The following is a 15,993-nucleotide window of genomic DNA, read 5'->3' on the forward strand; positions in this document are numbered from 1 at the left end:
CTGCAGCCAAAGTGTGGTCTGCAGCTCGGCAACTCAATGTCAAGTCCGAGCGGCGTGGAACTCTTACTATGGGGATGTTCACAGAGCTGAGAGCCCGAGAAAGACTTCCAAAAGACTCACCCTGTGATTATAATGATAGTCATGCCAGTTGTTTAATTAGTGTAACTATAACAAGTGATACTCGTGATAATGTTTGCATGCACCGGGTTTGTTGTCACATGCATAAACATGGGGAACAGTTAGTAACTAATGGAAGTTGTGTGCAGTAACTAAGTTAATTACTTTCAAACTCAGCTCATAAAAAAAAAATAAAAGGGAACTCATTGAGAACACTGGAGGCACATGATTGTTTTGTTCATTGTGTCTTTTCCTCCATGACAATTCATAATGGTATTTGAACCATCATGGTTCTTTTGGTTAAAATTAATATCAAATTTTGTTTTGAGATTTCAAATTGAGAAACCTTTTATCATATAAGTCTCGTAATCCTAATTTAAATGTATTGGCGTCTTCAAGTGACAGAGTATTCTCCCTATCTGTTTTTCCTAACTTCTCCTTGAATGGATATAAATTTGCAGAGTAATTCGAGTCCGTATCTTTAAACCAGTAACTTGGGACACATGTGAATGATTGGTTATATTGTTGTGGTGCCGGATTCGGTGGTGAGGACGACCGCTAGATGGAGCAGTTGGGCCGTCTCCCACCGAACACCGGAATTGAAGGTTGTAACCTTCGGATAACTCCGAAGGTCACGGGTCCCTTAGTGGACCGTGGATGCCAATATTTCGAAGGCATGGGGTAGGGTTAATTGTCTAATTCCAATTTACCTTAGTACCCACACCGACTAACGACCGGGGAAGCCACACCCTCGGCCGACTTTGTCCGAACCGAGTCGCTGTTACTGACTCGGATCCAGCATAACCGAGCAGGGATTACCAAAGCCTGCCAGACCAAATGAACAACTTACGGCACAAACAGCCTCCCTATTGCTCAAGCCCGCACCGTGCTGGGTCAATGATAGAAACGACAGGCAACAAGCTGGTACATTTAACAGGGATTTATTTGCAATAATCGGGAAGGGAGACACAGAGCAGACCCAACCATGAATAAAGATGCAGGCAAATGTACAATGGAATCACCTAAACAGTTCTACTCTCAGACTGGGCCCACAGACACACACACACACACACACACACACACACACACACACACACACACACACACACACACACAGAAATGGACACCGTGGGCCTTTATTCAGCCCTTCATCTCGGGATGGAAGACGAGCTGAGGGCCAGAGTCTGGCCGGGTACCTGGCAGCCTCGTGCGGTTTTATATGCGAGTCAGGGTTCATGGACGGGAACGGGGATCCCCAGTTCGAGCGCTCCAACACAACTCACCACGGTGGGACTCAAACCCACGACCCAGAATCCAACGAGCGATCCTGGCTGCCACGAATGACGATCGACAACACGGGTACCACTACGACCACCGACCACCAAAGCACCCCAAAAAAAGAAGACCAGACCCGTGACACACCACCAACCAACTAAACAACAGATACAGCTCATGGTCCTTTTTATTCCTCCCCCACCCCCACCCGGGTGGCTGGAGGGATCCGCTCTGAGGTAACTCGCCTCTGGGTTGGTCGGGGGGTGTTGGGCGATCAGTGTCCTCCCCTCATTGGATGGGGCGAACATTCCATCTGGCTGGGGCGGGGTCGGCCCTGAGGTGATCTTACCCCCGATTGGACGAGGGTAACATTCCATCTGGCTGGGGCAGAGTCGGACCTGAGGCGAGGGGGCTCCACCCACGTCCGTAGCCTTGCACACGTGGGTTATGGTGCTGTGGTGTGAAGTGATAGCTGGGTGGGTGAAGCGATTGTTCGTCTGCAGAGTGGGAGGAGGAGTGGTGTGAGGGTTTTGTTGTAGAAAACTAACTCGAAAGAAACTCGCAACGCACACACGAAATTCCCATGAGACATAAGGGAGGAATTCTAACTATCCACATATACTTAACGAAATAACTAAACTTTGGGTCAACTGTTTGTGTGAATGCGAATGATTTCCAGATTCGTAACAATATCACAGTAAGGTTATTGATAACTTGTATTGATTGATTGATATATTGTCAATCACTGTAGCTATGGACCTTGTTGATCTGTTAATTGAGGGTAGGAAAAAGTTACTGAGAATGGAATCGAGATAATATATTAAGTTGAGGTACTTACAAAATATTGAAAGAGGGTCTCTGTCATTAAAATGATCGACAGATTGGTTAACATTACATATTAGGAATCATAAGTTAATTGCAAGGGAAAATCAAGATATGAGGGAAAGCAGCATGGTATTTACATAACCAGAATGCAGAATGGCTGGAAGAGTGGCTGGACCAACAGCAATTATGAAATCAATTAATGGAATTAGGAATTGTACCATGTACTGTAAATGCTTCCATATTTTGTGGGGGAAAAAAAAACAAAAACGAGAAACAAAAATTATGCAGAGTACAGAAGGCATTACCATGTAAAAGGAATGTTAAATCGGTCAGAGTATAATAATTATATTATTGAAAACAGTGCGATGACGCCACATGGCAATGTAAATATAACCTGTTTTATTTGTTTTCTGATTGATTGGGCAGGTGCATGATTTTTGATTAAGTGGTACTTCTTGCACATTTACTTAAGTAAGTTGAGGCATTTCTAACACTGACTTGACCATCTTTCATCAGGGCGGAAGTGCCAAGTTAGCTGGGAAAATAAATAAATAATGGCAGTTGCTCTGGAACTGCTTGTGAATGAAACTGTGGATTGTTTCACAGATAGGAATGTTAAAATGATTGCAAATGTTAAAATTGTAACCGTGCAAAATTGAATCGCTTTGGATTTATTTTGGTACTTGCTCCAAAAAAAAAAACAAGCAGTCATAGACTGGTACTTATGAAATCGTCAACTTGACCTCTGACCTTGTCTAACAAAAGCTGTCTCTCGAGAAGGTAGCGACGCAAACCAGAAGTTTCTACGATGATTCTGTACCAAACCATCAAAAATCGTAACGTCGACCGAAGCAAAAATCTCCATTTCTCCATGCAATTATTTAATATTATTTTATCAAAGTCACAAAACCATAATATTCGGCCATCCACCAACAATCTTTACATAATCCGACGGCTTAGCGAGTCAGGAATGCGATGATAACCTTTATTGGGATAAAAAATGACTTTTAAACACCATCTTTATCGAAAACACCGTCAGCGCACACACGCAAAACCTTTCGGTGACTCAACGACGCGTCTACTTGAGCGCGCTCCACCACGTGACGAGCCGTGACGTGGCGAGTGAAATATTTTTTATACAATCTTAAAACGTCTCCAAAACATCCGATTTTTACCAGAATTTCGAAAACCGAGTGTTAAGCGTCCTAAGCGATCGCAAAAACCGAAGACAAAATTAAAATCGAAGTTAAAACGAACTCGTAACGTCGACCGAAGCAAAAATACTCCATTTCTCCACATGAATTTACGGAATTATGTTTGACCTCACTGTGACCTTGACCTTTGACCGATTTTGACCAAAATCTAATCAGCGCTAGCCATCACCCTCCTGAATCACGTGGTGTAATTTGACATTGGTAGCTTCTTCCGTTCTCGAGTTATCGTGCCTACAAACAAACACACACAAACAAACACACAAACAGAGGATGGAAGTCATCAATATACTTACGAAATCTTTAGATTTCGTAAGTAAAAAAGGGGGAACCTGTACTCTTGTTGGGTTTGAGTGTTGTACTTATCACTCAGACAAATTAAAGTACATTGAAGAAGAAGAAGGAGCTCACTTTCATAATTATTGTACAGATGATGGAATATTTTTCTTGACTCGAAGGGATTTTTTTTTGAAGGATGGTGAAATGAATTCTTGATTGCAAATTGGAACCCTGATAAATACTGCTGCCCTTTCTGCATGGAAATAGCAAATGAGATGAATGTTTTTGAGTGTATATACAACTGAGATTTCTGTGTATTTTAGCATGTCATTTAGATGCGAAAAACAAGGAAAGGAAAGGGATAGAATTTTGATGTCACATATAATGCAAGTTAAATGCTTCTACAAGAACCTTTGTCAGTCTCATTGAAATAAATGAGCCCATGATGTTTATTGATTGGCATGTTTAATCGATGCTTAACCTTGATTTTGTTTGTTTCAGTGTTGAGAGCAGTTGAACTATGCAGTGTACGATTCCATCTGATGAAGCTTTGAAAGAACTTCCACCGAAAGATTGGACGATGGGGAGAACCCAGATTTGGGTGATTGGGCATTCAACACGTGATCATGACACTACCCCCTTCCTGGGAGATAAGATGAGCACGTTAAAGAAAGAGGAAAAAAAGAAAAAGCCCACTGAAGAGAAGGTTGGAGTGAAGAGAAGTCAAACCACAGCAAGGCAAAGACTTAACGTTGCCATTGTATGGTGCCTGCCTGGAGGAATGTCCCCAACCACACTCACAAATTGCTACTCTGCAGATACATCGTGAACTTGCCATGGTCGCACAATGCACAACGAAGGTGCTGAAGGTGCACACGGCGAGTCATCTGCAACATGTGTTCAATGGTGCGGGTGGGGCTCGTGCAGCCATCGTGGCTGCCTCCAACGTGCACAGCTCGGTTGGTGAATCAAACCTGATTGCACAAACTGCTGCTACAAGGCCCCAAACTCTACTGGGGCTGCATCTCTGGATCACCTCTCGAGTCCTTTTCATCTCCTTCAACCCAGTGTTGAGCCCAAACTTGTAGCTGCCAAGATCTACCTTCTCTGCAGCTCAAGGAGTGCCTCGACTGTATTTCCCATTGGGTGCTGCTCTATCTACACCCTGACCTGCTTATCTTCTGTCCTCAGGTAGCATGTCTTTTCGATTTGTGACATCTACTGATGAACAGGCCATTAATTAAATGGAAACGCACTCACTAACCCTGCTGGGACACTATTGAGATGGTCGTCATCTAGCATTCTTCTCTGATGAGCACTCGCTGCCATTGTTGATTGAACTTGTGTAACGGATATCTTTTCTCCTCTAGGAATGGGGTATGGTGATCATGTGTAATATAATTATTCAAATTTTCCTGATATGGAAAAAATGGGGGAATGTGGAAGAAAAATAATTATATTCATGCACTCTCATTTGCTAATTGTTGCTGGTGCTTTATAAATTTAATTTTTATGCTGTCATCGAATTGGCTATCAGTTATGTTTCCCTTTACCCAAGAGTCTTTTGACCTAATATTGATCAAAGGAATGTCTCACTATGAAACAGGGTGATCTGGTTGATAACACTGCAACTTTTGCCAAGATTATGTCATTCTCTTTCACCCAGTGGACACATATTGCAGTTTGAGTTCTTTTGCCTTATGCTTATCAGCAAACCCTGTAGTTGAGTTGCCAAATGTCTGCCCTCCCATTTGGCAGCCTGGTGTTGGCTCAGTGGTTAGGGTGGCGGCTTGGGATCCTAGGGCCCTGAGTTCAAGCCCAATCGGCCGCTGAATTAATACACCAGGGGGTTGACTCAGCCTGTTATCCTTCCGAGGTCGGTGAAATGAGTACCAGTTCCAGTGTGTGTACTGGTACAGAGGTACTGCATCAGCGACACAGTCACGCTTCAAGAAATGATAGCTACCCCGGCAGCTAAGCTGCCATACGACCACCAACACCACCACCACCTCCCCTCCCATTCTTTGGAATGTCAAGTTGTGTATAAGAAGAATTGCTTCGGGCTTTTGTTTCAGTGAAGTCCATTCGAATGTTTCCGTCAAGCTGATCCAACTTGTGGAAATTGAGTTATTTTCCACGACACTGATTTGAATGAAACTTGATACTGCAAACCACAAAAGAATGGTGAGTGAAGTGGCCCTAAACATTTTGTGCTATCGTGTACCGTTTTGGCTGTATTTCGAGAACATACATACATTCATACAAGATGAGAGTTTTCGTAATAAATAGATGAAAAATGGCTACTCTTAAATGTAAAATTAAATGATAGGTATATTCTTTCATATAACTTTAAATGGCATATTCATATAACACAAGACCACATTGAGGTCAAGAGGATGTGGAAATTGAAGAAAACTGCAATTGTACCAGTGATAGTTGGAGCCACAGAAATGATGAAGAAACCCCTGACTGAGCACTTAAAAATCATTCCAGGGAACATCACCACAAACAAGCTCCAAGAGAAGCCTGCCAGCGGTTCAGTGAAGATTTTGAAAGAGCCCTTGGAACGAGGCTATGAGAACGAAACTTCACAGTTTGGTTCATGAATCACGATCCTTTACCAAAAAAAAAAAATAGGAGATGGAGATTTAGAGTTCTGGGAGAACTCCCTCCCACCTCCTGAAGCCCTCAAATGGAGATAACTGTGGAAGAAAAATAATTATATTAATGTACTCTATTATAATTGTTGCTGGTGCTTTATAAATTTAATTTTTTGCTATAAGTCGAATTGGCTGTGAGTTATGTTCCCCTTTACCCAAGAGTCTTTTGACCTAAATGTTGATAAAAGGAATGTCTTGCTATGGAACAAAGTGACCTGGTTGATAACACTGCAACTTTTACCATGATTCTTTCACCTCGTGGACACGTATTGCAGTTGGAGTTCTTTTGCCTAAAGCTTATCAGCCCCCTCTACTCCCACAAACACATATAAATGCCAGGAAATGTAATCTTAGCTTAGTGCAAGTCATTGCGCATGTTTACCATCGCAGTGGTTTGGACTCCGTGGTACCATGAAAGAAATAAATGTTCTCTGCAATGTACTTTTCATTGTGGACAGTGAATTAATTGTTTCTTACAGATTGAGTAGTAGGATTTACACCGAGTCGGTTTCCAACAAAACTCCACAACACAACAAACGACGGGAGAGATATTAAGAAAAAAACTACTTGCCAACGTTGTTATTCTTCAATCATGATGAGACATCTTAAATATTTACAAAGAAATAAAACAAAAATTCGTTCAAATTTTTTTTTCTCTTATTTCCAGTTTTGACACTGCAAAAAGCTTATTTTAAGCATAAAATCCTGTGCAAAATAGAGCAACAAAAAACCAGGGACAAATTATTTTAAACCAGACCCAGTGGCAGAATCTGCTCTAAGTCTGGGAGTTCAGCAGTTTGAACGCCAGCCCATTCATTAAACCAAAGGCTTTAAAAACGGTATGTGACATTTCCTTGCTTGATACCGATCATTTAAAAAGGAAAGAGAGCAGCTTTGCTTCCTCCTGCATTAAATTTACTTGTAAGGGAATTCGTATTATACTCCTTTATTCAAAATCCAATATTAAATCCCATATGGCAAAATAAGACTAATTTTTACTTTAAAAACAAAATAATATGCAGGCAGTTCCCGGTTTTCAAATACCCGATTTCTGAACATCCATTCATGCCAACATGATACTTTATAATCATGTTTCCGTTCAATCTGTCCTCAAGAACAGGGCTTTTATTAACATCCTGAACCATAAATGCAGGAAATCAGAGTTTGAGAGTTCATTACCCATTCATACCAGAATTCAGACGATTCGCATGGGCTTCGCAAAAACACTCTTCCAGCATTTTACGGCATTCTCTCCACAGGGTTCCTTTCCGGCAAGAGCGACATCAATGCTCACCCTGCTCCACCATAAACCCCTCCAGCTCATTATTCCTCATCATCCCTTATGTTACATGTGTTTAATTGACTCAAATTTATTCATTTTTTATTTCAAAAGTATATTTAATAACGTTTTATGGAAATAAAATAGGGTTTTAGAATGTACAGGAAATCAAACGCTCAAATGCAGGAAATCAAAATGTGTGGTCTCATCATTCTTAGCTCAAATGCTGTACAGGAGAAGGCAGGGATTCATTCCAATCCCATGATGCATCGAGCTTTTTTGGGAGCACCATACTGTACTGCAGTGTACTGTACTGTACAGTATTTGTACACGTTGACCTCCCTCAACTACCACTGGTGTCTGTCGATTTCCCAAAAAAGATTTATACAGGTTGTCGCAAAAGTCACCAAGGGATTTAGAAATTAAATAACATTTCTGTTTTTTAATAATGTTTTTCTTTTCTTTTCAGAATTTAGATTAACATTTGGAAATTACCCATGGAACAATTCACAACTGAACAAAGAACCAAAATCGTAGAATTTAATTTTAAATTTTATCGATCAATAATTATTCTCACCCAAATTTTTGAACACCGAATAATTTCGCAAAATTCAGAAATTTCTTGGCCATCACGTTCTCCTGATTTGATCCCTCCCAATTATTTTCTTTGGGGTTAGTTAAAGGAGCGTGTATGCATCAATAAGCCCCATACAATTCAGCAGCTCAAAGACAACATCTGTGCAGAAATTTGACGGCTGCAGACAGAGTTATTGTTCGCTGTTATGGAAAATACTGTCGAAAGAGCCCCTCTCTGCGAAGCCAAAAATGGAGGACATCTAAGTTGCATCATTTTTCATAAATGAAGCAAATTTATCTCCATTTTGTTGGTTTTATTTTGCTCTTAAAATAATCATAGATTATTAAAAACCAGATGTGTTATTTAATTTTTTAATCCCACGTGACTTTTGGGACACCCTGTACATACACGCTTTTAACTTTATTATAAATATTTTTATTTTATTACAGTATGTATTTTTAGCATCACTTTATTAATTGTTTTTTTAAACTACATTTAATAACGCTTTTATGTAAGAAATCGGGTTTAATTTGTGTTCGAAAACCAATTAATCACTTATTACATGTATTTGTAGTGGATTTATTGTTCTGGTTTACGAACATCCAGCTTCTGAACACATTTTCAAAAACACATTGTGTTCATAAACTGGGGACTGCTTGCATTAAATGCTGCATATAAAGCACACCATTCTACTCCCCCCCCCCCAATACATAAATAATCGTGAGAAACATACATTACATTATCATACTCATGACAAATCTGTTCACGCTTCTTAATTTAGAAGACACCACAGCACGAAGACACAGGCTGAGGAAATAGATTTCCCTCCCCAGTCATGTCTTCCAACAAAGACCTCAATTGACTGGCATACTAAGAAAGGAAGCACCTCTTCAGTTTGTCATTGATTTCCTTGTTCAAGGACAGATCTATCAGTTGGAGCCTGTGGGTGCAGCAGGCAGGAACAAAAACACGTTAAATACGGCAAAAATGTGATTTTTCCTCAGCTTGCCGATCAGATATTCTTCCTGGTGCACCTTAAAGATGGCAAGGGAGCTCTTCGTTAGAGGTAGTTTCAAGGCTTTTCTGGTTTTCTTGGCAAATGTGATTCCGATCTCATCGACATAACATAGCATGGATTCGTCGGTGCCCCAATGGTGATTACGATATGTGACATTATAGTCATTATGTTTGTGTCCCAATGATGATTTCTCGATGATTACAATCTGAGCTGTTACGCACAAAGCACATGGATTGTTTATCTAAGCGGATGAGCATCAACAGCGGACATGGCGGTGTGGTAGTGCAGTCTTCATTTACATTTTCTCTAATTATAGGATACACAGACACATTTTCCACGAATTATAATTCTCGTGAACATAGTTTGAAAATAAAACCATAAAAGATAATTTTTGTGAATATTAAGTGAACTACAGTATTGGGTTTGTAGATTCTTTAAACTATATGGCAAAACCTCAATTCAAATTGGCTGAAGATGATGATCAAAATAAACTACTACGACTACTACTACTACTACTACTAATCCACATGCACAGCTAAGGGGAATAGTGACCCCCTTGGGGTCTGACTCTTTTGCACTTCATTCCCTTGCGACAGGGGGAATGTGAGTTTCGGGCAGGAATTTTTGATGCTGCCGATTGTCGCCTACTCTTTGCAAAGGACACCGTGGGATCTTTAACAAACAAACAAGCATGCCACACACATAGCTAATTTATATAAGCATGCCAAATCCAAGTTTGAATTGCACACCACAATCCAACTGGCATACCATTTCAACCATCACCATGCTCTACCCACGAATGCGACAACGATCACACAACCTCGACACTTTTATTGCCACTCCTCACCATGATAACATTACCCAAGATAGCTGTACATTCACCATTGCCACCTCAACCACAACAAACAATCACTTACTTATGGACACGGTGCCACCAACATTCATTCAAAAGCAAACCCCCAAGAAAAAGACCACCCCCATAGACAGGGGGGTTAGACTGGGCCCGTGGGCCTTCATGGCATGGGACTTGGCAGACCGAACGAATCCCACGAGACCGTTGCCGGTTACCTGCACCCTCGTGGTGCGATGGTGGGCGAGCTCTCTCCGGCGCTCTCCACACGGATGCGCAGGCTTGCGCGACAGAGCTGGCAAAGCGGCGCCTCCTGTCCGCGTGCCACGAAGAAGTCGAGCAGTCATGAAGAAGTCGAGCAGCCACCACGAAAAAAACCACACACGAAGAAAACCACACGAGCTTACGAGCTCTCGAGCCGACGAGAAAAACACACGAGCTCCAAGCCGACGAGAAAAACACACGAGCTCCAAGCCGACGAGAAAAACACAGGAGCTGCTGAAAAACACCCACGAGCTCACGAGCTCACGAACTCCAAGCTGACGAGAAAAACACACGAGCTTCTGAAAAACACCCACGAGCTCACGAACTCACGAACTCCAAGCGACGAAAAAAACACACGATCTCCAAGCCGACGAGAAAAACACACGAGCTGCTGAAAAACATCCACGAGTTCACGAGCTCACGAACTCCAAGCCGACGACAAAAACACACGAGCTGCTCGACCTGGCGTTCTGCATGCCCTTATATTGATCATGCCACGCCCCTCCGCTCTCGCCCCGCCCTCCTTCCAGAACCTGCAGCAACCTTCCAGAAAAGGGGCATGCCCTCTCGCCCCCCGTGCCTCACGGGGGCCGAGAGAATCTTTCTTGGCACAGGTCCAGGGAGATTCATTCCCCCAAAATCAGGCCCCCACCTTTTTCACCTTTGACCTCTGGCTCAAATCGCACCTCCCCCATACCAAAGCGCAAGAAAAGCAGGAGGGAAAATCCACGCGCCATCGATAGAGAGTTGTGGTTTGGTTTGTGGAGAAGGGGATCGGCAGTTGGCGCAGCGGGGAAGGTGGTTAGGTGGTTGAAATGTGGTTGTTGTGATGGTGGTTGTGGTGGTTTGAGGCGGTTGAAATGTGGTTGATCCAAAATAACGATAGGAAAAGAAAAACACTATCTCATAGGATCACAGCCCTGTGACACGAATAAATCCCATTAAACAACGGTGGGGAAATCTAACTGAACACGGACTTATCGGCATAACAAAGAACCCATATGGTGATCTGCGAATTTCCACAGCCGTAACAATACATACATACATATATGTTTAAACAAAAAAAAAAAGAGAGCAGACCCGGTCTCAGGGCTTTTTTGCTTTTCTGTTCAAATTAGTGGAGTCAATAGAGTTTTTACTTTTGGTTGGAAGCGCCTTCTTCTTCTTTAAAAATGTGCAATCCAAACCGCCCCAATCTTGTATATATATACATATATACATATATATATATATATATATATATATATATATATATATATATATATATATATATATATATATATATACACATGTTGAACCAATAATATCAATTAAATAATTTACCTCACTACAATAATTAATTAATTATTATTATATCAGATGCAGTGCAATAGGAACTTGTTGACAGGAAAACCAACCAAATTTAGATAAAAGGTGACGATGGAGGCTAAAGACATTCTCACAAGACCAGATCAAACAATTAACCAAATATCCTTTGTTTAACATGATGGAAAAAATCATCTCAGCACATCCCACAAAATCATCCTTTACTCAATAAATTCTTGCAAATATAAAGATCTGAGATGAAAAGATGTTGTAACCCATTTTAATTGCTACATTGTGACCTGGAAAGGTGTACAAGACAACCAGGAAACTCAAATCATAAATGTTATAACACTTGTACTAAAAAATGAAAAATAATAGAAATACCAAGGTCAAGTGTTATTTTTGCTCGATGAAGATTTGAACCCAGGTGAAAGAGAGCTCAAAATCAAGTGTACACATCTCTACGATATCCAGCCAACCATAAAAATAATTGATATTCTGAGACACAAATGAGGTTCAACTTACCTTAAAGACTTCATTCATGAAGCGCAACACAGCGACGCCGTCACCCCATGAGTGCTCGAAGTTCACAGCAGCATTACCATCATTAGCCACAATTTCACTGAGGGACTTGTCAAACCAGCGATCACCACCACGGCCATGAAGCATAAAATGAGAAAGAAGAGGCAGAAGCTGTAATCTCTTCCTTGGTCTGTTCGTTTGTGCTGTTTTCCTCGTCAAGGCAGAAACATAGTTCAGCTGAGTCGAGCAGCTTCAGGGCTTCAGAGTTTCCAGTTTTAAGGAGACGCTGGCGCAAGGCAGCCCAGGTGTCACGATGCTCAGTTGTCAGGAATCCCAAAGGGTGGCGAGGCCAGGGAGATAGGTCAGAAATAATGTACTTGAATCTTGCCTGAAAGAAGTCATTCACAATGTTGGACATGTGGTAATAACAACTAAACTGACAAAAAAAATTTTCAGCTGTTTTCAAAATAAATATCTACTATTACTTGAAGTTTGACGAAATTTGTTTTTGTATACCTTGTCAAGGCTTGTATGAGAGCGAATACACAACGCACAGCAAGGGGGACATGAGACAAGAGGGGCGTGGGAAGGATAAAGCAGTGAGGAACAGAGAGAGACATTAGATCTGTGGAAGGGAGAGGGATGGGGCAGGGAACATGGGGAATGCAAGATGGACATCACAGGGACTTTCAGGAATGAAAGTAGGGAATTTGAAGGAGGTGGGTTTGGGGTGGATTAACGGGGGTAGCAAAGACTGAGTAAAGGTAATAATAATTTTTTAAAACCTATCTCTTCCCACTTCCCAACCCATTTCCAGCCACATGCCAATGGAGGGGTTTAAAATGTGTGCGCATATGCACAATCAGTGAAAAAAAATTTCAACATAACTACTCCAGAGAACAAATCTGTTCATTGTAATGACATTCCACTCACTCACAATCACATAACAGCAACACTGCAACAATTATGGACATATTTTGTTGTTTTTCCAGCTGCCATTGAATATGAAACCTGAGCACACACAAAGCCACGAATAAATGGTGTCAGACCCAATGAAATGAGTAAGTATCTGAATATACTTTGTACCAGGATTTGTAAAGGTGAGAGTATATCTCCTTGTTCGTCCAGGAGGTCAAATGTGTACAAATGTCCACGCCGCATCACGAGCAGATGTTTTGCGTCAGGTTGCATTTTCAGCTGGTCTCGCCATGCACAAGGTATCCTTGTCGAGCAGAACAAGTTGACATACTGGGACATGTCTAGTGGATAAGCATTGCGCAAATATACACCATACCTTATAAAAATAAAAACAGAAAGGGGAGGAGGAGAAGTATTAAAAAAAAACAAAGAACTTAACTGGCAGACATTATGCTTCACACAAAGATGGGGATCATGAAGGGAAAGAGAACAAACAAATAAAGACAAATGGAGACACAAGAACACATGATACAGATGTACCCAACACATTGTGATGATAATTTCATCCAAACAAGAAATTCTCTTCGAGTAATGCAAACAATGCTGAGTCGGTTCAGGAAGTGAAACTCAATTTGTTACATTCCATCACTATAAGGAGGAAGACCCATCTTTTCAGATGAAAAGGCCTCATATCTACTTCATCACCGTGCATATTATGTACAATTATACACTTGGATGAAATGCAAGTTTAGTAATACACAAATTTATTGACTCATACTAAACACAACTTGACAAAATTAACTTAACTCTTGTTACGAAGGAACCAAACCAATAAAAGTACAGCCCAAAATGATCACCGCACCAAATGAGCGATCCTGTCAAGACCAAATTAGAATTTTGAAAGGACTGACGATAAACAAGAACAGTTAGGAATCTTATAAGTGTTTAGGACAGAAAAAAATGTATTTTAGAGATGGCCAAGCAGGTGCAGAACAAAAGAACTGGTCAGATATCTCCCTCCATGCATTACATGAGAAAAAATGATCAAAATATCGAATGTAGAACTTGCCAAGAAAAGGCAGGTGGCAGTAGACAGACCCAGCGTCGAAACACAGGGGTGTCAGTGTGTGCCGGGTTCAAGTGAAAAACATCAGGTTCAAGAAAGCCATCTCGCAGAGTGCGCATGAAGCGTGCAGCTGATATAGCAAGATTTGTTGCACGCACTGCCTGTGTGCTGTATGTGAGACGCTCCTCCTTTGCAAAGAGCATGAAGGGGTTGTGGTTGAGCAGCACAGGTTCTCGCCCTGACAGGTACATGTTGAACCATGGCTCTGGATAGGCATGAAAGAGGTGTGGGGTAGAGGGAAACCAGTGTCAAAGTCATTACATGACCAGTATCAAAGCAACTTAACTTGGTGTACCAGCCCAGACAATTTTAACATCATAGTTTAACCCATCAATGGGAAACATTTCATTACTGCTATATTTTAGGCAGACAGACAGACAAAGACGCACAGAGACGCATGCACGAACACACAATCTCAGATGTGACACTTGTGGCATACTGTCTTCCCAAGAATCGACCTGTTGAGCCATCAATGGAAGTGAAAAACATCAATGGAAGTGAAAAACAACAAAAAAAAAAAAAAAAAAAAAAAAAAAAAAAAAAAAAGCTCAATAGATATTCTGACCTCACCAAAGTTGATGCTACATATCTATAATCTCAGGTAGATGGAAGGTTGCCGCCAACCAAAGAAAAACATGACCACTACCAGCATCTAAATCCAGTCTGGAGATGACCCAGATATATGTGCCAACACATGGAAACAATTACATTTTCCTTGCTGATGGGTTACCCTAACTCTGATTATGCTGCTTTTTCAAATCTGACTGGTAGACTATTTATGAACCAGTTTTTTTAATATGAATGTTATCTTTTATAATATGCTCCTTCGGTCCAGGTTCAGCAACCCCGTAGTCACTTTCATCTCATCTGTGGAACAGACTCTGTGTCTGTTGTCACATACTGTTCCATGCAGTCTTTCAAGAATGCTGCCCACTTCCACCTCAATGTTTCCCCGAGATCTGCTCATAATCTTTTCTATTCTGAATGACCTCCTATAAACTGTTTCCGACGTTCCACTCCCAATCTCATATTGGAATGTGTTTTGCAGTATTTCTGCCTGCCTGCTCCCCATGCGTCACTCTTTCAACCTGCTTCCTTTTGTAGTTTAGCTCCTACCATCAACATTGACCTCTGCATATTCAAAAGTTCCTTCAAAAGGAAGATGATTCCCCACAATTATTCGATGCACTGAGATTCCTTCTAAATTTTGCCTCAAGTCATTCCACAAAGTAGCAAATTATGGTTTATTAACAGATGCCCCAATATTTTTTACAGTTACTTTATATGAGACAGGAAAAACTTGCCAGATATGTAACTTGTGTGCTTATTCTTCTTATCCTTGGCCAGTAGAGCTTTATGAAGTCTCCGTCCCTCTTCAACCTCAAATGCACGTGTAAAATCCTCTGTTCGCCTTTGAACAAATGCAGAGTTATTTTGGAATATTGAAATGTCCACACAGCGGGCAGCATATTAATAACTACATTAAAAATTGGAGTGCAGGAATAAAAGTCCAACAATTTCTGTCCAGATAAAGAAAAAAGAAAAACTCACTTAAAAAAAAGTACTTCTCGCAGCCTTTTTTGTACAAAATGATGCAGATATTCTAAAAATCACATTAACTGCAGCAGTCAGGATAACAACTTTAAAGGCAGAAAATAAAAATAAAAACAAGAGACAGAGTAAGAAAGAGGAAAGCGAGATAGAGACACAGAGGAGAGACAGAGAGGAGAGAAAGAGAAGGGGAAGGAGAGAAGGAAAGAAAAATAA

General features: G+C 41.1%; 1 pseudogene across 1 annotated transcript; it reads right to left on the reverse strand.

The window, feature by feature from the left end:
- Positions 1-405: 405 nt before the first annotated feature.
- LOC147007023 (carnitine O-palmitoyltransferase 2, mitochondrial-like) lies at positions 406-15,696 on the reverse strand (annotated as a pseudogene). Its single transcript, XR_015054466.1, has 5 exons — positions 15,531-15,696; positions 14,170-14,431; positions 13,269-13,476; positions 12,186-12,570; positions 406-1,889 (listed from the first exon to the last, which is right to left on the reverse strand). The product of XR_015054466.1 is annotated as a carnitine O-palmitoyltransferase 2, mitochondrial-like (transcript).
- Positions 15,697-15,993: the final 297 nt, after the last annotated feature.

The sequence above is a fragment of the Eptatretus burgeri genome, unplaced genomic scaffold (assembly GCF_056783735.1).
Source record: "Eptatretus burgeri isolate ZD-2024b unplaced genomic scaffold, Ebu_testis_v1 Ebu_testis_scaffold_894, whole genome shotgun sequence".
In the NCBI taxonomy this organism is placed as follows: domain Eukaryota; kingdom Metazoa; phylum Chordata; class Myxini; order Myxiniformes; family Myxinidae; genus Eptatretus; species Eptatretus burgeri.